Below are 19,800 nucleotides of genomic sequence, written 5' to 3'. Positions count from 1 at the left end.
TGCGTGATGTATTAAAGACGGCGTGTTCCAACGATGACCAGTTGATCGACAGCCGATTCACCACTAGTGTGTATTGCTGGTATCCGAATTTCCCTTCACTGGTCACGTGTTCGGCCAAATATACAGCTTCATCTTGAACTCACCAATTACTACCTTCGTCGACGTCACGACCACGTGACACTATGCAATGTTTATAAAACTGGATAGACAGCACTGCAACCCCAACTGACGTATCACGAACATTATTATAGGGTCTATTCAGAAAGTAGTGCCGAGACCTAGCATGCCTTTGTTGGTAGAATGCTTGAGTGCCACGCAGAATGCTAGGGTGTGATTACTGCTGGGACAATGACATTTATTCTTTGCATCAATGAGGTAAATGCTGCAGATTTCCACTTTTCTTAACGCTCTCACGCTAATTTATCCATGCCTGTTCTCGGCATGGCCGGGTTTATAAAACTGTTACTCACCTGTGGCACATACCTGCATACCAGTGGCACATACACGCCCGAGGGTACGTGCCACTGTCTGGCGGCATGTGTTTGGCAGCTTTCGCGGCGGGATTGTGAATTATTCATGTCATGGCCAGCGAGTCGTACTCGTTAGGCGATCTTACCCTCCCATGCTGATTTTGGTTTGCCCCAAGGGGGTGATGGTGAAAGCACCCAAACGTAAGCGGCTAGAGAGATAGAGAGATAGGCACGTAGATAGAGAAAGATATAGAAAAAGGAAGGCCGATAGATGCTGAAAGTGCCTGCAGTGCGTAAATAAACGCTTCAAAAGAGTGCACGGAATTGTTTTGCTGCACCCGCCAAATTCACATAATGGGCCGTCATTCATTATAGAAAGGCGTGAGATCCCATGACGTTCTTCTGACTTTGTCGTACGTCCTGTGTTCCACAACGCAGAGCTTAACCAGCGAACTTCTATGTCAGTTTCGTCGGATGTCAAAGTTTTTATTTGACGTGGTAGCATAATGGTTAAGCACTTGGGTTTGGACTCCGGTGGCCTTATGCCAGATTGCTTTAATTTGTTTATCAGTAGCAACACTTGAATTAACGTCGATGAATTTTAAGTTTTCTAAGACATACCAGTGCTGCTTACGTTAAAGACCGTTGCTACAATCGAGAAATAAGGTCACTCTTTTCGTTAATGATTTTACTGTTTTAGGTCTGATGCATACGCGTGAGAATACTGAAACTGCGTCGCTAAAATTTGCCACATACAAAAATTATAGCACACTGAGGTCTTACTGCATCGCATTTCTCAAGTGATGAGGTCAAGGGAGCAGCAGTCTCAGCAAAGACTTTCTCTGGTGGTGTTGGCGACCACCGTATATAATAATCTGCCTTGCGTATCCAGGGTGGCAACAAATAATCCTTTATTATATATAAATTACCTGCGTAAGCACTACCGTACTATAGCCCAGCATTCCACGTACCAGTCCTTTGCTTTCTCTCATTGGTATACTAAGCTACAGGTGATCTTGTCCGCATCCGCCGTATTTGCCTTGCGGGTGCTGATTAAAGCCGCACGCCCCCAAGCGCTCATTTGAGCGTTGCTTGCCCCATCTTCTATGCCCCTCTTCGTGCGTAAGAAAAAAACACCAAATAAACCACCACACGCGCACCTTGGCAGCGAACGATTCCGTGCTCTGCCCAGCGAGAAGGGCCCTGTCGTCAGCGATCATCGCGCGCCAGCAGCACCTCGGCCAAGCCACGAAGACGGCGAGGCTCCATCACCCCCGGAATGTGGACGGCCGGCAGCCTCGCCTCGTATCTGCTTCTCCTTGTTTCACGCTCATTTCGCTGCCTCGGTTACACGCACCACACACACACACACCCTGCCACGTATATAATATAATACCTCGCAGCGTCGTCACCCGTCGCGACATCGCCCGACGGCTACGACGACTACCGGCTCGCACGAGCGAGAGGAAGAAGGCGCGTCCGCTAAACGCCCCTAAGACGCTTCAATTAGGCGCCGCCTGATTACGTGCGCGCAAGGGGGCTCGGACAGAAGTCGATCGCTCCTCGTGACAGCCTCATTACGAGACGACAGCGATCGGGGGGCCCTCCTGCAGGCTGGCTCGCGGAGAAAGCTGGCACGTTGACCCAGCCAAGGTCCCTGACCCTTCCTTGCGCGCAACACGTCGACGCGGTTTCTCTCCTGCCGCGAGCAGCAGCAGCAGCCCCGAGCGGAGGCCGTTCGACGCCACGCCCAGCCATTCGTTCGGAATCGCCCATTCTTCTCACCGACCGGATTTTGAGCTTTCTATCCGTCGCCCGACAGAGCCTTCCTCGTATCCCCGCGAGGTCTTTCTTCTAATAGCCCTGACCGGGGAATTGCGAATGTATTGGGGCGTCTCTGCTCCGTGTGTACCATCGGCCGCCGCTTAGAAAGATGGAGCGACGGCGGCGCCGATGGAAGACGTCGCCTTTTCGAGGCCCCACACTCTCCCTGCTGGCTCATCGCGAGAGGAGGGACAGCGGTCGGCCGAGCTGCCGACCTCGGCTGAGCCGTCGCCGGTACCTCGCCGAAACGGTTTGTTGTACTGCCCCGTGTCGGCTGGTGCAGTCCACGCGTGGCACTGTTGGCCCCGGACAAAGTCATTGCCGTGGTAGGCGAGATGAATGGCTCTCTCCCTGCGGTTTTGTGCCGAGCCGCACCGTCACCTCGAGCACGCGCGGAATTAGCTCGGACAGCTGTCAAGTCCGGCGGCCCGCGCTCGGCTCGTCTGCGGAGAGCGCAGTCGCATTTCGTTTTGATCCGCCCAGCTTTTGTGATTGTGGCTCGCATTTGTAAGTTCGCTCTTGTCCAATGGAGCGGGAACGGTGCCCCGGTGGAATAAGAGTAGAAGAATCACGGGCCGATTGAAACTTCTCCCATGGGTCTGCGCAATACGCCGCGCATCCTGGTACGCACGCGAAGCCTCTTCGTCTTGTCTTGATCGATCTTTCTTTTCCCTCTTTCCCTCTCGTTTCTTTCTCTGAGGGGCCTGAAAGAAAGCGAGTGAATTGCCGGGCCATATTTTCTTCGAGAGGAAAAAGAAGCAGCTATGCCCTGGAAGGCGGTTTCCGATGTAACGATGACGCACTGCGAGCGTGTGCGTATTCGGTGGTCTTTGTCTCTTTGACCTTGCTTTCTGTCCCTCTATTTGGCTTGCCTTTCTTTTCAAAATTGAGCTCCGTCGTGTTGTTCGTTGGGCACCTAGCTTCGCAACAAGGGGTTGGAGTACTCGGAACGGGTGCTCGCTTAATGTTGTACTCTTTTCCTCTCTCACGGGAACTCCAGCCTGCCTGTAGAGGCAGAAGCGCACAACTGTCTTTGAAAGTTTTGTACGATTTGAATGTTGCGCTTGCAACGTTTTCAAGGAAGGGTCTTTACCTAAAATACGACTGCTGCTGTTAAGATGAGCTCCATTAAGGCTCCTCCATACCAATACGAAGATATCGGCCCAGAAGAACACCATTGCGCACTTGAAAAAAAAAAAGAAAGGGAAAATGTGCGATTGATATAAATAAAGAATTGGTTTGAGTGAGTATAGAACCTAGGCCTTCTGCGTCGCAAGCAAGTGTTGTTCCCAAGAGCGGCATCATTGCTGAAAACTTCTTCGAAAAAGAAGAAAGAAAACGAAGATCGCACTAGCCGTGTAAGCTTAGGAAACAGTGAAGCTGGCCGATTGCAGTAGCTTCGCAGGGGCTGTTTCGATGATAAAACGCACCCAGCTCCGCTATTACAGCGTTTTAAATGAATTCTCGGGGCTACGTGTTCTTTTTGGGCTCGTGTACAACTTCCCTTAAAAAAGCGCTATAATAATGTTATGTTGTGGAAGAAGCCTCTTTAACGCATGTAATCTTGCGTGACAGAAGCATACCATCGCGACAGGCATCAAAACATGTGAGGTATGCTACGAGTGGGCGTGTACAGGCCAACCCTTCACAAAGCGAGTAGATGCATTTACCCATCATTAGCGAATGCGTCAACAAAGTGAGCAGCTGCGTAGGTTCGCATGTCACGTGAAAAGTGCACTTTAAGTGAGTGCCATTTGCATGCTACCACATCAGTAAGCTTACTGTAACTCACTGAAAAGTACACTTGCTAGCAAGTGCGTTCGCTAACTACACTTCGCTGCGACCGAGTGTTTAGCATCGGCAGCAGGGGCTTGAAGAAATTTGTTGTCACATAAAGTGGCGCTGATAGTATTTTAAACCCTTGTTTCGTTTTTTTGTTATGAATATAACTATTATTTGAAACAAGTCATAATGCAACAAGAAGTCACTGCCATATCGACCAAGTGAATGGTGTTAGAGGGTTAACCCGTGAATCCTCCGTACACATTCCTTTACCATCACATAAAGACGTGGCGTGTGTGCTTGACGGCGCACCCGCTTCACTTTTGCTTCACTGGGCTGCATCTCCGGGTTAGCTTGACGACGAGCCCTCTTCACCTCGGCCTCCCAGGTTCACGCCGCAAGGTCTTGGCGGAGAGCCCGAGCTGCTGGTGTGTTGCGAGCCCGCCGCGTTGATGCCTTCGCTTCTGGGGGGTTCACACTGCGGAGCGGTAACAAAGAGTGTTCACTGAGTGAGCTCCCAGCGAAGAGAAAGGAAGCGCGCCAAACGCGAGCGCAGTATAGACCTTTGCATTGGACGAGGAGGTCCAGTTTGGCAACCAACGCATTCCTCCTCTCTAGCATGCGGGTGATAGCTTGGAGTGTTTGTATTGATTGTGGTATGTGTGGCGTTTTTGAGCAATTCGGCGTGTATTAAGCCAACCTGTGGGTTTCGTTTTTTGTTTTTGTTTTCATTGCTATGACGGCCAAAAATTGGTCATCAGGAAACCACTGCGCTGTTTTTTGGTGCAGTAACAAATTAAAAAAAAAACTGCTGTCAGAAGAGGTATGCCATGTGCATCACCAGACGTGCAGTTTCTTGTGGCTGTGGAATCTTCAAGTTTTATTGTTTTTTTTTTTTGATGACGAGGAGCAGCAGCTTCTATGGCTTGCAAACTTGAACAGGAAAAACTTTGTACATTCTGCGGGTGCTCAGGTATGTTCAGAGCATTTCTTCTCAGGTGAACCAACCGCAACGAGTACGACACTGATGCTCAACCTCGGCTATGAACGGAAAGTACGCAGCCAACTGGTATTCCAATGATGACAATATTTCTCCAATAAACAGCCCCACAAAACATTTCTTTTTATCACAGGTCAAAGTACCGCGGCACTGAGAGTCGCTCAAATATCGCGATTAAAAAGAAAGAACATAAAAAGGTGACGCGCAGGCATGTCAGCGTCGTTTGATGTATGAGCTGTATTGAAGTGCACACCTGTAAGAACAAACGAGCGAGTAAGATATGGTCACTCTTTGAGAGTTGAGAAACAATTTATACAAATACGTGCGCAGCTAACAAAAACTGTCAGTACCACGAAATAAAAACGATCCAATACACTTGAACACATGGCTTCATGTAGGAGTGGGAGCCGATGCGACAACGTGGCGTAAAGAAATCTTGTTGCAAAAGCGGACGACTGCAGCTCAAGAAATATATTTACTATGCTCTCGAAGTGCTGCTGCTTACTCTGGAAAAGAAAGACCTGAAAATACTACGCATTCTTCGAGCAGAAAGTCGGTGCATCAATGGAGGCGAACTCCTTCGCGGCACTGTATAACAAAAGAATTGACCCTCGGCGACTCGAACCTAGCCAGAACATCTCATAGACTGATTTTCTAAAGAACCTGCGTCCCTTCAGTCGAAACTCACCGCGTAAAAACTAAAGCGGAACGATAAAACCGCAGCCGCACGTATACCTTCTATGTAAACAGTGATTTTCCCGCATGCCAGATGGGTTGCCAGACCAGAAAAGGGCCGCCCACTAGCAAGATGGCGGCAACACCCCCCCCCCCCCCCCAAAAAAAAAAAACATCTATACAGGTGCAGCCCTCTAGTGGTCACCTAAGTAGAGCACGCGGCGCCGGCAGCAGGCGGCGCTGCTTGAGAGACTCAGCTGTAAAGAGCTTTACCCTATAGTTCAAGACGCTTTTTTCAAAGCACTGGGGTTTAGGGACCGGGAGGCCAAAATATACTTTAAGCGGGTAGACTTTACTAGAAGGAGGTTATCTGAGTGGTGGCTAAAGTCAAGGCACGAGGGAAAATTAAACCCTTCACTGCAAAGTACGAATCCTCAAACTCACTTTTTAAAGAAAAAATAAATAAATATAGTTTTTGGTTCATTAAGTATTACGGCTTGGTGGCGCTAGCCACCGCCCTATCTAAAGGGTGGAGCCATATCCATCCATCCATCCATCCATCCATCCATCCATCCATCCATCCATCCATCCATCCATCCATCCATCCATCCATCCATCCATCCAACCTAGGGAACCGTCATGTGCGCGCGTCTCCGTGTTTCACGGAGACGCGCGCACGTGCAGTCTCCCTAGACTCACCGGAGAAAGCGCAGCTGCTGGATGTATGGATGGATGCTACGAGTGCCCCCTTGTGGGGCCGGTTACATGTGTGCCACTAGGCTAGAAAAAAAAATAAAAATGAATCTGTCTTTTTATGTTGGTCTAAAGCCTTATCTACAGTGTATAAATCAATCTTATATTAACAAAGCAAAAATAAATACATGGTCCGTCTATCTGCCTCTTTAGTTAAGATGATCTCTTTTTCTTCACTATTGCTGTTGTTTCTTTCTACTTTTCTGTCACCATTACTCTACCCTTGCTTGCTTCTATAGCGGACATGTTCAGCTTTCCAAGGTTGTGCCTATTACCCAAGGCCTCTTGTAGGCTCGTACCCACACGTATGCTTGGGTTGATATCATTACGTTCAACCAAAACATGTTCTATCTTTCCTTTGCTTGCTTTGCTTTGCTTTGCTATCCTAGTTACATGGCACGTACCAACTTTGGGGGATTGGCCAAGAATGCAACGTAGAGACTGGTAATTGTTATTTAAGGTAAGCTATAAAATTTTAAACTAAAAATAAGGAAATGAAATGGCAAATATACGCAAAATATTCAATTTAACTGCAAGTAATATGCTTTTGAGCCTGTACTCCAAAATAACCTGACGGAAATTATTTAGAAACTTAAACCTAACGAAATGACGAAGAATTTTTAAATACCTGCTTAAAATGGCCCTCCTTGAGTATTTATAATGAAATTACACACGGCATCAAATGCATCCCTGAGGCAGTATGCCAAGCCTGAGGCACCGAAGCCTAAAACATTTTTCTCCGATAAGGTCAAGCCTATTTCTGTAAAGGGAGCAATTAGAAATCGAGTTCTGAAACGAGAATATCTTGCACATGTCAAAAAGTAATGTGCGATATTTTCCAGTTCTCCGCAGAATTGGCAGAGGGGTGATATCGTCAGAACAGCCCTGTACCAGTAAAAGTTTAATGGGGGGACACGACATCGAAATCTGGTGATCATCACTTTTGATTGTCGAGAATGGCTCCACTGCGATCTCCATGGGTATTTTAGGTGATTTTATTCCATCCACGTGGTTACTGCTTCCATCCTATCTGTGTGAATAGCTGATCTTCTAAACCTGATTGCGGTGAAGTATTCTACCACTGGGAGAACCTGAATTATTGGGAAATCTAGCGATGAGCGGACTAAAGCGTCGGCCATAACCGACAGTAATTTGGTACCCATACTAACTTTAGGTACTTCAGCTGAGACGGAACTAAAGATCATAGCGTCGTGATGGCACGAGAGGTATGAGAAGTTGTAAGAGCTGTGGATGCCGAGAGCGAATCAGTAATTATTATTGCTCTGTTCTCATTCTGCCGAAGTTTTCGCAGTGCCATGACGACTGCCATTAGCTGCGCCTCAAAAACAGGAGTGAAATCAGGTATCCTTACAGTAAATGACCAGCCAAGTGATTGGGAGACTATTCCTACGCCTGCCCTTTCCTCATTGACGGAAGCATCTGAGGCTAGTATGTTCCATGTCTGTGTATGCTGTAGGAAATCTGCTAGCCTGTTCTCTAAGAATTGGCGGGATTGAAATTTAGATTGTGGAGGAAAGATCTCATCATATTCTATATTAAGAATATGGTTTGAGATATCAGAAGCAATTACGTCACTAATGTTGAAATTTATACTTGTCAGTTTCTTTTGTACATAGATTATCTGCAGTGTATGAAAACGGTGTATGAAAACAAAAAGAACGAATCTAAATCACTGATAAAAACGTATTCAGCTCTTCTCATTGGTAAGCTGTAAAATTTTAGAAATGTCTGTACTGGTAACAAGCGGAATCGACAGAGCAATGTAGGAAGACGCGCTCCCTGATAAGTAACATGGATTGCTGTAAACCTAGGAATCCTTAGCTCCCCTACAGCATGTGCACTTTTCTTCTTCTTTTTTTTTAATATCTCTTTACAACTACGCATTCTAAGGCCTGCACCGTTCTGAGGCTTGGAAGCTCGCGAGAGAGCACAGTGGCGCCTTTATGGGCAAGATTCAGAACTATTGTACACATCGCCGACAACGGACAAGGCACGAAGGTAGCCTGACAAGCAATCTCCGAAAACCTCGCTACTAACGCCCTCGGGCAGCTCGCAGCTACGTCCGCTAGAAAGATGTGGCAGCGCATGTCGTCCAATGGCGGCGTACGTCGTGTTGTTTGCTTCCTTCCACACTCGCACATGCGTTGGTGAGTCGTTCTCTAGTCAATTACGATGGCCTGTGCCACAGGTGGAAAACAACGTGGTCCGACGATGAGACACGGGCGCAAAAATAACAAATATATGTTGCGTTTGAGATCCGCGAATTGCTGCTGCCATGATTTCTAAAACTTCGTTTTCTCATGTAGCAGCGTACCACCAAAGTGATACTATAAGATCGCAAGGGCACTCGCTCCACGTGCATTCCTGTTGCCAAGTGTGAAAGGGGTATTATTCTACGGAGTCATAGTGGGCCCTTTGCTGATTCGCGAAAGGAGTTAAGGCGTAGTGGCCACATCGCCACTGCACTTGCAGTAGGCATTCTATCAGATAGTTGAAATGGCCAACGTAAGACCATTTGAACGTTTAGGCATTCGTTTCACTGCGGCATTGCGGCACGGTTAAAACAAAGCCAGGTTAGCATTTTCTATTTTTGAAGGCGAATCTCAACAGTCGTCCTAGTTTTTGTACACCGAATATTCATTATGCCGCACACCCGCCATGTCACATACACACATCATATAGCTGAATGGTCGCGGAGGCAGGACTGTTCCCTGTAACAATTTCAGCACGAATCACACACACACACACACACACACACACACACACACACACGCGCGCACACGCACACGCACACGCGCACACGCACACGCACACACACACACACACACACACACACACACACACACACACACACACACACACACACACACACACACACACACACACACACACAGAGGTGCGAACTCGGGGCTCATTTGCACTCGACTCGATCGCGTGGGAAGAGCCCCGCGTGCCGACCCGCAGAGGAACCACGCGTCGACACGCCTTCCCGTACCCGCGGACGGGGAACCGCGCACACATGTGTGACGCGGCTGCGAGACGCGAGCGGCCGCGGTCCGTGCTTCCGTGGGAGAAGCGCTCTGCGTGGCCAATCTGGGGCTCGAACTCCGTGCTCGGCCCCACTGTCGGCAAAGACGGAGAAAAATTACCTCGGTTCACGACCCAGAAACTCACAGCGCTATTTGCGCTGCAATGTGTTTGCATTGAGGCCGGATAGGTCGCCGTGCATGGTTACCGTGTTACTGTATGCGTGAAAATAAACAAACAAAAAGCTCAGCCGGAAGTGTGCTAGCATAAGGCGTTTTTCAATTAATCCGACAAGATGAAACAGAGGCAGTGCATTATGTCAGTCAAGAATGAAAAGCCGGTTTGCTAACTTGAGTGATTGTAAGTTTTTTAACGTTTATCGCAATAAGTAATGACACTGAAAGAAGGCAAACTATCGTTGGGCGAAATTTCCTGCTTATGGGTTATAGAATGTGTGTATGTTCTGTGCGTGCGTGTGTTTCATCACTTAAATACCTAGAAATCTCCCTAAGGTACATCGCTTAAAAAAGACATCTTCTGCTCATTTTCTCTAATCCAGGCCACTGGAGCCTTGAACTCAGGACCCCACCTCCTTGCCCAGAAACTTTTTAACCAATAAAAGAAAACTTTCATCATCATCACATTCTGTTAGCGGTGCTGACGTTTGAAAATGCCACAAACAAGTACATTGATTCTCTTGCTTGAATGCCACATTTAAGCCTGTGCCTTGTAACTCTTTCTCGTAACAGTTCTACAAAGTTTTATAACTTTTAACATTCCGTGCAGACACAAATAGCATTTGCCCTTTTACATCACCACTCGTGCCAAAATATTTTTGATAGTTCAACAGGTGGGCTTGTTAACGCGATAGCGTTGAAAAACTCGTTTTGCGGAAATCCCGGTGTCGGCGGTGGTGTCGTTGGTTGCGAGCGGAAAATCTTCGTCTTGTGCATGGCTTACAAATTGAGAAAGGTGCAAATAAACTACACAATAAAAATACTGGGTCTGAGTGAAGTTCAAACACCTTTTGTTCGAGTGGCAAGTGGGTGTTCTACAGCAGAGCCACGCATCTGCTTGGAATAACACGCAAAACGTCTTCCTCTGCTTAAAATGACTTGCAGTGAAAGTAACTTTCAGCTTTACAAACACGCATGTCCTGTATACATGCTTCACAATTCAACATGTATTCTCGGAATAATGATGCATGGTAAAAATATACATTGTGATAAATCAGCAGAACATGCAACTATAATGACTATGGTTTAGAGCTGGCCACCCAAAGCTTCACTGACACAAGCCATTTTGAACCATGTACGCCCCAGGGACACGATTTTGCTAGCGCGTCCCACTCCTAAAGGGAAAGCTTAAAATTCCCAATTTTTCGGACTTTCTATATTTTTTTACAGACAGCTTTTCTTGAATGGTTTTACCGCGTTTCTTCCCGGTGGTTTGGTATATACATATCGAAGCTGTTGCTGAACGTGAAGAATCTGTGGGACATTGACTGTGCTGTACAGCCACACACCCGTCAATGAGCAGGCAGATTTGCTCATTTTCCTGTCCTGATAGACCTTCAAGTTCTTTTAATCAAACATTAATGCATCGTCCCGTTTGTCCTATATACACACAACGACATGACAAAGGAACGCGATAACTAACCTTTATGATGCAGGCAGTGAAGAGCGACTGACTTATGGCCGGTACAGGAAACATTCTTCGGTTTCTGCCCATCAAGCTTACCGCAGAGACTTGATAGCTTATACGCGGCACCAAAAACAACGCGAACACAACGCCGTGTGCCACCCTTTTTCACGTTACGTGAGACCTCGTGGATGTAAGACATTACTTTTGCTCTCTTACGGTCATCATCAACAGTTTCGTTAGCATGACTAACTCGTCCTTCTTTCAGGCGCGTAGCTAGAAATGTTTTTCGTTGGGGAGGGGGGCACCACCATGATTTCGGGAGGGAAACCCCCTTAAAGTGGCCATTTTTCGCTCTCTATGTTATGGCGAAAAAACATTCCGGGGGGGGGGGGGGCACGTGTTTGGTGTGCCACCCCCTGGCTACGCCCCTGCCTTCTTTAAAAGCTTGTTTCAACGTTTTTAGTTTCGTTTCATAAACTGCCTTAAGGAAAGCTTTAGGGAAGCGAGTCAGTTCGAGATTTTTTACGTGGAGTGATTGAAGTGTATCATATCTGGAAACATGGTTCGAACAAATGCGTCAGTGTAGCTTCGCTATGGCTACCAAAAAAAAAGAGGTTGTTCATTTAGAAAAATGTGGGTATACTGATTTAATTCTCTCTTCTAGTGAAGCAAGTGTTTGTTTCTTTTGTATGCGACGCATGTGCGATAGGCTATTCTGGGAGCTTTATATGTGATGGTTTCATTAAACCTGTGGCAAGTTCCAGCGAGTGTCTGTAGTCTTCTATTGTTGTGACGTGTCCCTAAGCTGGTCTTTCAGTTTCTTCAATTAAGTATGTACCAACCGGCACAGCAACAAAGTCTTTCAGTGCCTTTATTTGCTAATATGTACTTGGTATTAATAACCTGCATGGCCGTAACTACACTGTAGCCATAACCCGGCACATCAAAGAATGGCGGATAAGCCCGACTGAGTGCAGATGCGGGGACGACTAGGCGCCCCTCTTATACGACTGCAGGGACCGGTGACCGCACTACCCCATATCCTATGGCCGTGGTGCTACCGGTGTGCGCGTGCACAACGCTTATGCCAGGCATAAAACTGTCCTAGCTCTACCACAAAACCAGTTGAGCGAAACGTTGAAGGTGCGTCCACTTGTGTTGGCCGTTTCTGCAACCATAACACACACCATCTGTGAGCCCATGCCAAAGGAGGAAGAGGGACTATAAAGACCTCAGCCAATGCGTCACTCAGGTCATGTCGATATCAACTGCATGCAAGGCCAAGGGCGGCTTCTTGTTGCTGAGCAACCTGTTTTGGGTGGTCTCCATTAATCTACATCTGCTCAGCACGTTACAGTCCAACCGCATGTGGTCACTCAGCCCCGAAGCTCAAAAAGGAACGACGTATGACACAGCATTAGAATAAAGTGGAATATTGTTTTCTTTGAGTTTAAATGGTGGGCTTCTGCATTAAGCATGATTATGAGTGGAAATCAGAGCGATTGACAGGGACGGACAGAAAAGACAGGAATAAAGGAGGGGACCAACATGCCAAATCATACGTTCTTCTACGTTATTGAGCTTTGAACGTGTGCGGCTGGGTGCAGCATTTGACAACGTACGCCACTCGGCCATCCTTCGGCAGGTGTCCTAATTCAACACGAGGGAGAGGACGCTCACTTACATCAGATTTCCTGACCAACCGCACAACGCGGCTTGTGGCAGGAGAACTATACAACTACCGCTCAAGAAGCTGGGGAGCACGAGGACCCCGCAGGGCTCGGTGATCTCCCTTCTGTTGTTCAGCCTCGTCATGATAGGCGCGGCAAGAAGATTGGAACGTGTTAGAAACATCAAGTACACGATCTACGCGGACGACATCACGCTGTGGTCAACGGGTGGAAGCGACAGCCAGATCGAGGCAGCCCTCCAAGAAGCCGTCGTCGCCGTAGAAGACCTACAACCCACCGGACTCATATATTAACCAAATCAGAACTGCTAGGGATGTCACCGCCACGTGCGCGACGCCCGACAACACTGCACATCAACGTGTAACGAAAGATGGAGCGCCGATACCACACGTGTCGACACTCAGAGTTTTGGGTTTGTACCTCCAGGATGTGAACCGCAACAACATGACGGTACAGAAGCTTTATGCAAAGCTCCCACTAGCCACCCGCTTACTCAAGAAGGTGGCCACGCGGTACCAAGGCATGAGAGGGGACCGTCTACTACGACTCACCCAGTCGTTTTCAGTCAGCCACATCTCTTGGAAAGTGGCGGAGAAAATCAACATCGACGCGATGATCAGAAAGGCGTACAATACGGTTGTGGGCTTATACCCCCACACCAACACGAAATTCATGCTCACGTTGGGAGTTCACAACACGCTAGATGAAATCGCAGAAGCCCAGGGAACAATGTAGTATCACCACCTGTCCCAGACCAGGGCGGGAAGAACGATACTACAGCGCATCGGGATCAACGCGCCAGGGACAACCCCGGAGATAGCAAAGCAGCTATACCTAGGGACGTTCCCCAAAGACTGAGAGTGCCACCCTTACTGAAGCATATGGACCCGCAACTACCGGGGCCAAGAAAGAAGAATGGCGAGAGCCAACGCCCTCACAAAGGGACAGGCCAACGATCCGCGCGCGTACTACGTGGACGAGGCGAAGTATCCCCACCGGCCTAACACTCACGCTGCAGCAGTCATCGAAGCAGACACCGGAGTACTCAAAACGTCGTGAAGCATACGATGCAAGTCGCCCGCGCGAGCCGAGAAGTTTGCAATCGCACTGGCACTGGCGAACCCGTGTTGCCGCACAGTTCTCAGTGACTCGAAGTCAGCTATAGCCAACTTTGCTACAAAAAATGTGCATGTAACCACCGCAAGAGTATCTTCAACGATAACAAGGCGGGAAACCAACGTTGCCGTCAAGTGGTTCCCTGCGCATGTTGTGGAACTGGACGGAGGCCCAAACCGCAATGAGAAGGCAGATGTGGAGGCACACGCGCTAACTAGCCGCGTGTCTTCGTCAACAAATTCCTCGGAATCGGAACGACCTGATGCCGAAGACGAAGAGTATTCTATCACAACCTACGGTGACATTCTGCAGTGGTACAGAACTAGCAGACGCCTCTACCCACCACCTCACTGAGACCTAGAATGCAGCGAAGCAGCCACACTACGGTGGTTGCAAGTACAAGCCATATGAACCCCCATCTGGGCAAAGCACGTCTACCCGGAGGTATACTCCACGGATATATGCCTACTCTGCAAGAAGGCGCGAGCCACATAGAGACATCTCCTTTAGGAATGTGCGCCCCCGCCGGGTAACCATGAAGCAATGCCAACTAACATCAACAGCAAAATCATAATGCAAGAGTCAGGCAACCAAAGAGACGTGGTCCAGCACGTGCTTGGTATCCTGGAACGCCAGCGGCCGAAGGCGGTGCACCCACAGGTTTGATGCGAGTTTGTTGCTGCTCCGGCACGTCCGATCACGCTAAAGTCTTCCTGTAATTCCCATACCTGTTCCCCCTTTATGCCGGATGAGCAATAAACTTGTTTCACTCACTGAAATAAACAGTCTTCTTGATCCACTTAGGTGCCTCTGAAACTTCGAACCGCGATGAAGCGTATTTGTCTTATTCGTTCGTCACATCCATCATACGTGCATGGACGAAACCACGAGAGTCGTCCCACGAGAGCCACTCGGCGCTATTGGGCGGCAAGGCAATGCGTAGGAGCTTATCAATTATTCCGCAAACTTCCGTACGCAATAATTCATTTCCAAGGTCCTTTTTGAAGGAGCGGGGCAGCTGGGGGTGCTTTGTTTCTTTTTGTTCTATGCAAATCTCGATGTTCCTCTCACTTTTCGTAAACGGGCGAAGCCAGCGGGGCCTCGGTCACGGATTAAAACCGGCGCCGCAAGCTTTTTGATCAAGCAGCGCTGCGCGATTCGCCTCGAGAAAGGCGTGAGACCAACAGCTTTGCGGCGGTTAAGCCTTGGCCGATAAGCTTTGCGAGCTCTTTCGGCGCCTGCCACATCCGTCGCGGTCTGTCGGTCACGAGGCCAAAAACATATATAAGCTTAATCGACGCTTGCTTATTAAGTCTTCCTCACTGCTGAGCTGGTCACGATTGTTTACAGGGAGGTCACTTTATTCCTTCAGTTGGCCTTTGGCGTCGCGCATTATAAGAGACGCACAGATGGGATAATTAAGCTGGTTACGGTAAAAACTAATTGGCCAACGCGCTGTGCACGGCGGATTGGATGGTATAGAGCAATGAAATGTAATGACACGACGTCTAGGTCCATCCTCCTTCTCCGCCTATGATGCGTGCGTTTGAGCTGATTCTTGCAAGGCTGTGAGGCGAAGCTTCCACACGCGATGCGATGTCATGAGAGGACTTGACTGGATGTACGTGCACGAATCGAGATATCATATGACAGGAAAACATTGTTGTAGAGTCGCAGCTGTCATCGCCAATGTAGTCGTGAGGCTACTGTTACCGAACGCAGATGGGTGACTTCAATATGAGCAAGGGCTCCAATCGGGACATTTGATATGAGAGCTTCAGATAACACAGAAGATGTGCAAGATGGAGCAACTCTTGTTTCATTTTCTAACGAAAAGCCTGTCTGTTGTACTTCTAGCACGTCACGCCTCACCTCTTATAGCTCAATGTATGGATTTAATTTAAACAGGATTGCAAGATAAGTTTGCAAAAAGTTAGGGCCGTGCAAGCAACTGCTCCTACAACAAGCTTAGGTGCCAGTGGAGCCATTAGCTTTTCATAAAATATTTCATTCGCTATATTAGCGGTACGCTGCGCAAACAGAAAAGACAGAGTAATTAAAAAGGACATTCACAGCAGATCAGCAATCTGTAAGGTGCACTGGTGCCTAAATTGTACAGTTCAGCATACTTGTAGAGGCGGCCTGTTGCATGTATATTATGTGATGTATGTGTGCACTGGTGTAGTTGGTTGTAAGCTAATGGTTCTAAACTGCTGACATGTACGGATGGCGAAGCCCGTCAAGTGGCGTTAAATTTGCCGCCTTGTTCTTGCCATCCCCAGTTTCTGCGTACAAGTTGAAATAAAGACTTGGTTGACTGATAATGGATTACATTACTCGTGTAATTTAGGAGTATTCGGAGAACATGAGCATAACTAGTTGTGTTTACGGAACTTGAATCGAGTAGTTTCGGTGTTTGTGGTGAAGGTTTTTGGGATATGTTGCTATTATAGGCGTTTTCAGACTGGCACAACCGGCCGGTAATTGTTGAGCCCACATGTCATTCCAGTATTATATTTATGAGGTTTACCTTTCCTCGGATAAATTAAAAGAATTATCGAGTCTACCTTGCGCGCCACTAACGGACCTTCTCGGTAAGGAATCTGTTCAGTAAGCTCGCGACAAAACCCTCTTCTTTTTTTTTGAGCTTCCTCTTTTCATGGCCAAACTACTTACAGGACATGTTGTGATAAGCATCGCTCACTTCATTACATTATGCGCAAAATGAAGTGGTAGCACCCCCCACTTTTAACGTCCCTGCAGGAGTGCAGAGTTGACTCGGTGTGGTTTTGTCGTCTTACAACGCATGGCTAGTGTGGCGAATCACTTAAAGAACGAAAATAGGCTTTGAATGTCTCGTTTGCATGTTGTTCATTCACAGCCGTTATTTTCGGTTGACTTGAAAGTGCTTCATTGCCTTGTGCATCTGCACGCTGCAACTGTGAGTAGCTGCCCCTTTTTGTTCATGACATTGGTTAATTGCTGTGAGCGTCAGCCGACCTGCCCACTGTCAAGCTCCTCTACATTGGTGCACGATGCAGCAAGCTAGGGGGAAACTAAGTATAAGCGAGCCTGCATGCTTACACGCGCGAAACGAATGAGAAAATTTAATAAAGAGGGAGAGAGGGAGAATATAGACACCCCATCGCAGCACGCAAAGAACTGAGCGGGGCACACAATCAACTGCACCCTGAAAGCTATTGAACTCGTAAGCTTAGAGTATGACGTAAACTTCGCGTGTTTAAACTTGACTCATGCAGGTCGCGATCACCCTCTAGTATGCGGGCATGCAGCGCCCTGTGCCGCCCTTTTCGAAAGCAGCAATCCTTCACATATACTTTATACATCTCGCATTTTCCGCACACCGCGCCAAGCAATTCGTCACAGCCGCGCATGCAATCACGCGCAAGTCAACGCGAACTGCAGAGGCTCGTCGCGCCGCGTCGTAATCACCTCGGCGACCACGTGATTTCTGCGGCCAACGCAAGCCCGGCGACGCTGGCGCCGCGAGACGTGCGTGTACGTATACACACACACATTGCGTGCAAGCGGCAAGAGCGTACAACCTCGAGAATAGCCCTAACGAAGCGTGTACAGCGCTTTTCGCAGCTCGCACGACAGGTGATCCGTCTAGTGTCTAACTGACCGCCTCCTCATCGAGGAAGCGAGCGCATACAACGCCGTCGTGACCCGCCAGAAATCACAGGCATCCCACCATTGTCTCTCGCGAATGTCCACCACCGGGTCGCATTTTTCTGTTTTAGACTCGCTACAGAAACGCGCGTCCTAATGGTTGTAGCGTTCGAAGCTTTCTGGGGCGTTCCCCCCGGGACCACTGATTCGCACGCATGCAGACAGGCAGCACCGCATAGAAAGCCGAAAGGTGCGTATACCTGCTTGAAGGCACGAAGATTCGCCATCACGGACGCTGTACGATGAACTTGGAGGCACGCCATCGGCCGCTCATATCGCTTTGTGTCGTGGTACGCCGTGAGCCGACAGCCGCGCTCGCTCAGCTGACCGAGTAGAGTGCACGTGTCCGGGCAATGTTGGAGCATCAACGCGTTATATAATTTAAGAGAGCGCGCGGCTTGTTTCGATGCACACGTTCCTTTTTTTTTATCTGCGTCAGAGCAGTTAGGACGCACTCGGTGATTGTACACGCAAGATGGTGATGACGCAGTTGAAAGTGGCTTGTATGCGGGGAGGAAAAGCGGAAATCTTGCTTCAATGGTGCTCACTTTCGCGGTTCACTGATTCTATCAAGCGGTATAGTTGATTCTGCAAGACAGCACTGCCGTGGATGTTCATATCTGCAGAAACGAAGAGGGCTGCCGACTGAGGCTTATCCCAAAAGAGAGCGCAAGGCCTGCCTACTATTGAGAAAGATGTAAAAAAAAATCTGTATACAAATCACTGTGTGAGGCAGAATTCGAACTAAAAACCCAACCTTAACAAACAGACAGACACAGAACTTTATTGAGGTCCCGAGCAACACTAACTCAAGGAGGTAGAGCAGCGGGCTGCTCCCACGTTGGATCGGGTCGGCCGAGTCTCACCGCCGCGTCGTGAGCCCTCTGGGCAGCCCAGAGTTGATGTGCAAGTTCTGAGCTCCTGAGCGCAGAGCTCCATTCCACTTTGGTCATGTGCCGAGAATCGCGTGATGAGGGGCACTGCCAGAACATGTGTTCTAACGTTGATACGGCGCCACAATCTGGGCATGTTGGATTAATGCTTTCAATAAACTGGCTGTGGGAACGAAGACTGCGTTACGACCTGGTTGGAAGCATGCAGAGGGTAGACCTGGGCCCTACAAAGTTGCATATGAGGACGGGGGAAAATCCTTCTGTCCAGCTGATAATATTTGGTCACTTCGTTGACAGTGAGAAGAACATCCCTAAAGACCATTAGGTTGGAGTACCCAACCTGAACTAGAATATTTTTTGCTGGAGCTTAATCAGAACCCCAACAGGTAGCGTACGTTACTCGTTTTATCGACTCAGCACTCTGGTATAGAAAACACGAACATGACGGAGGAGAAAGAAAAATTACGGCATATTCACGTAATAAATGAGGATAAGTGGGCGAAGCAGTAGAATCATATGATATTACCGTAAATCACCCGTGACATTGACCACCCACGCATGTAAACAAGCGATAAAGCGGTGTACAGTTGTATACAATGTTTATTGGTCCTAAGTCGTATGCTGTGTTGAGCCGAAATTTCCTTTTGCTTTAGACGGCTCCAAGCCGAGACCCAGTGGTGCTTTCTACATAGCAAAAATATTTCGAAAATCCGGGGCCACCCAAATTCTTGGCTGGCAGTGACACTTGCACATCAGCGGCTTCTTTGTGCCCTGGTGTATTCCTCAGGTCACGCGCAGCAGAAGTAGATCTCAGAGGTCACATGGAAGAAAATGCGTGGTTGAGATTTGTGCCGCCACGTGCCGCAAGGATACCAGCTGCTAAAAATATTTCAATGAACAAAATATTCAGTTTTCATTGATTACAAGGGACCCTTATGTATCCACCATAGCATTTTACCAGAGACAGGACTTTCTATATATGTTAGCATTATCTGCGAATATTCAGGAATTCGGAAATAAGTATTTGACCACGTGCCTGTGCTAAAAAAAGAACGTTGCCACTCGTGGTTTGTGCCACTAATAATATATGACTATATCTAGCCTGTTTCTGGCTTTGTGAAAGTAAATCCAACAGGATATACTAGAATATTTGCGTGCTATCATTCAATTATTTGTCATTTGTCCCAAGGCTATCTTTGTCAAAGCATGTC

At 48.1% G+C, this 19,800-nt stretch overlaps 1 long non-coding RNA gene across 1 annotated transcript; it reads right to left on the bottom strand.

Annotated features, from left to right (window-relative positions):
• Positions 1 to 323: 323 nt before the first annotated feature.
• On the bottom strand, positions 324 to 18,065 carry LOC119171516 (uncharacterized). Its single transcript, XR_005109863.2, has 2 exons — positions 17,897 to 18,065; positions 324 to 4,554 (listed from the first exon to the last, which is right to left on the bottom strand). It is a non-coding gene; the product is annotated as an uncharacterized LOC119171516 (long non-coding RNA).
• Between the last annotated feature and the right edge of the window lie 1,735 nt (positions 18,066 to 19,800).

This window comes from Rhipicephalus microplus, chromosome 4 (genome assembly GCF_043290135.1).
Source record: "Rhipicephalus microplus isolate Deutch F79 chromosome 4, USDA_Rmic, whole genome shotgun sequence".
NCBI classification, from domain to species: Eukaryota; Metazoa; Arthropoda; class Arachnida; order Ixodida; family Ixodidae; genus Rhipicephalus; species Rhipicephalus microplus.
This window is presented reverse-complemented; position numbering and strand designations above follow the sequence as displayed.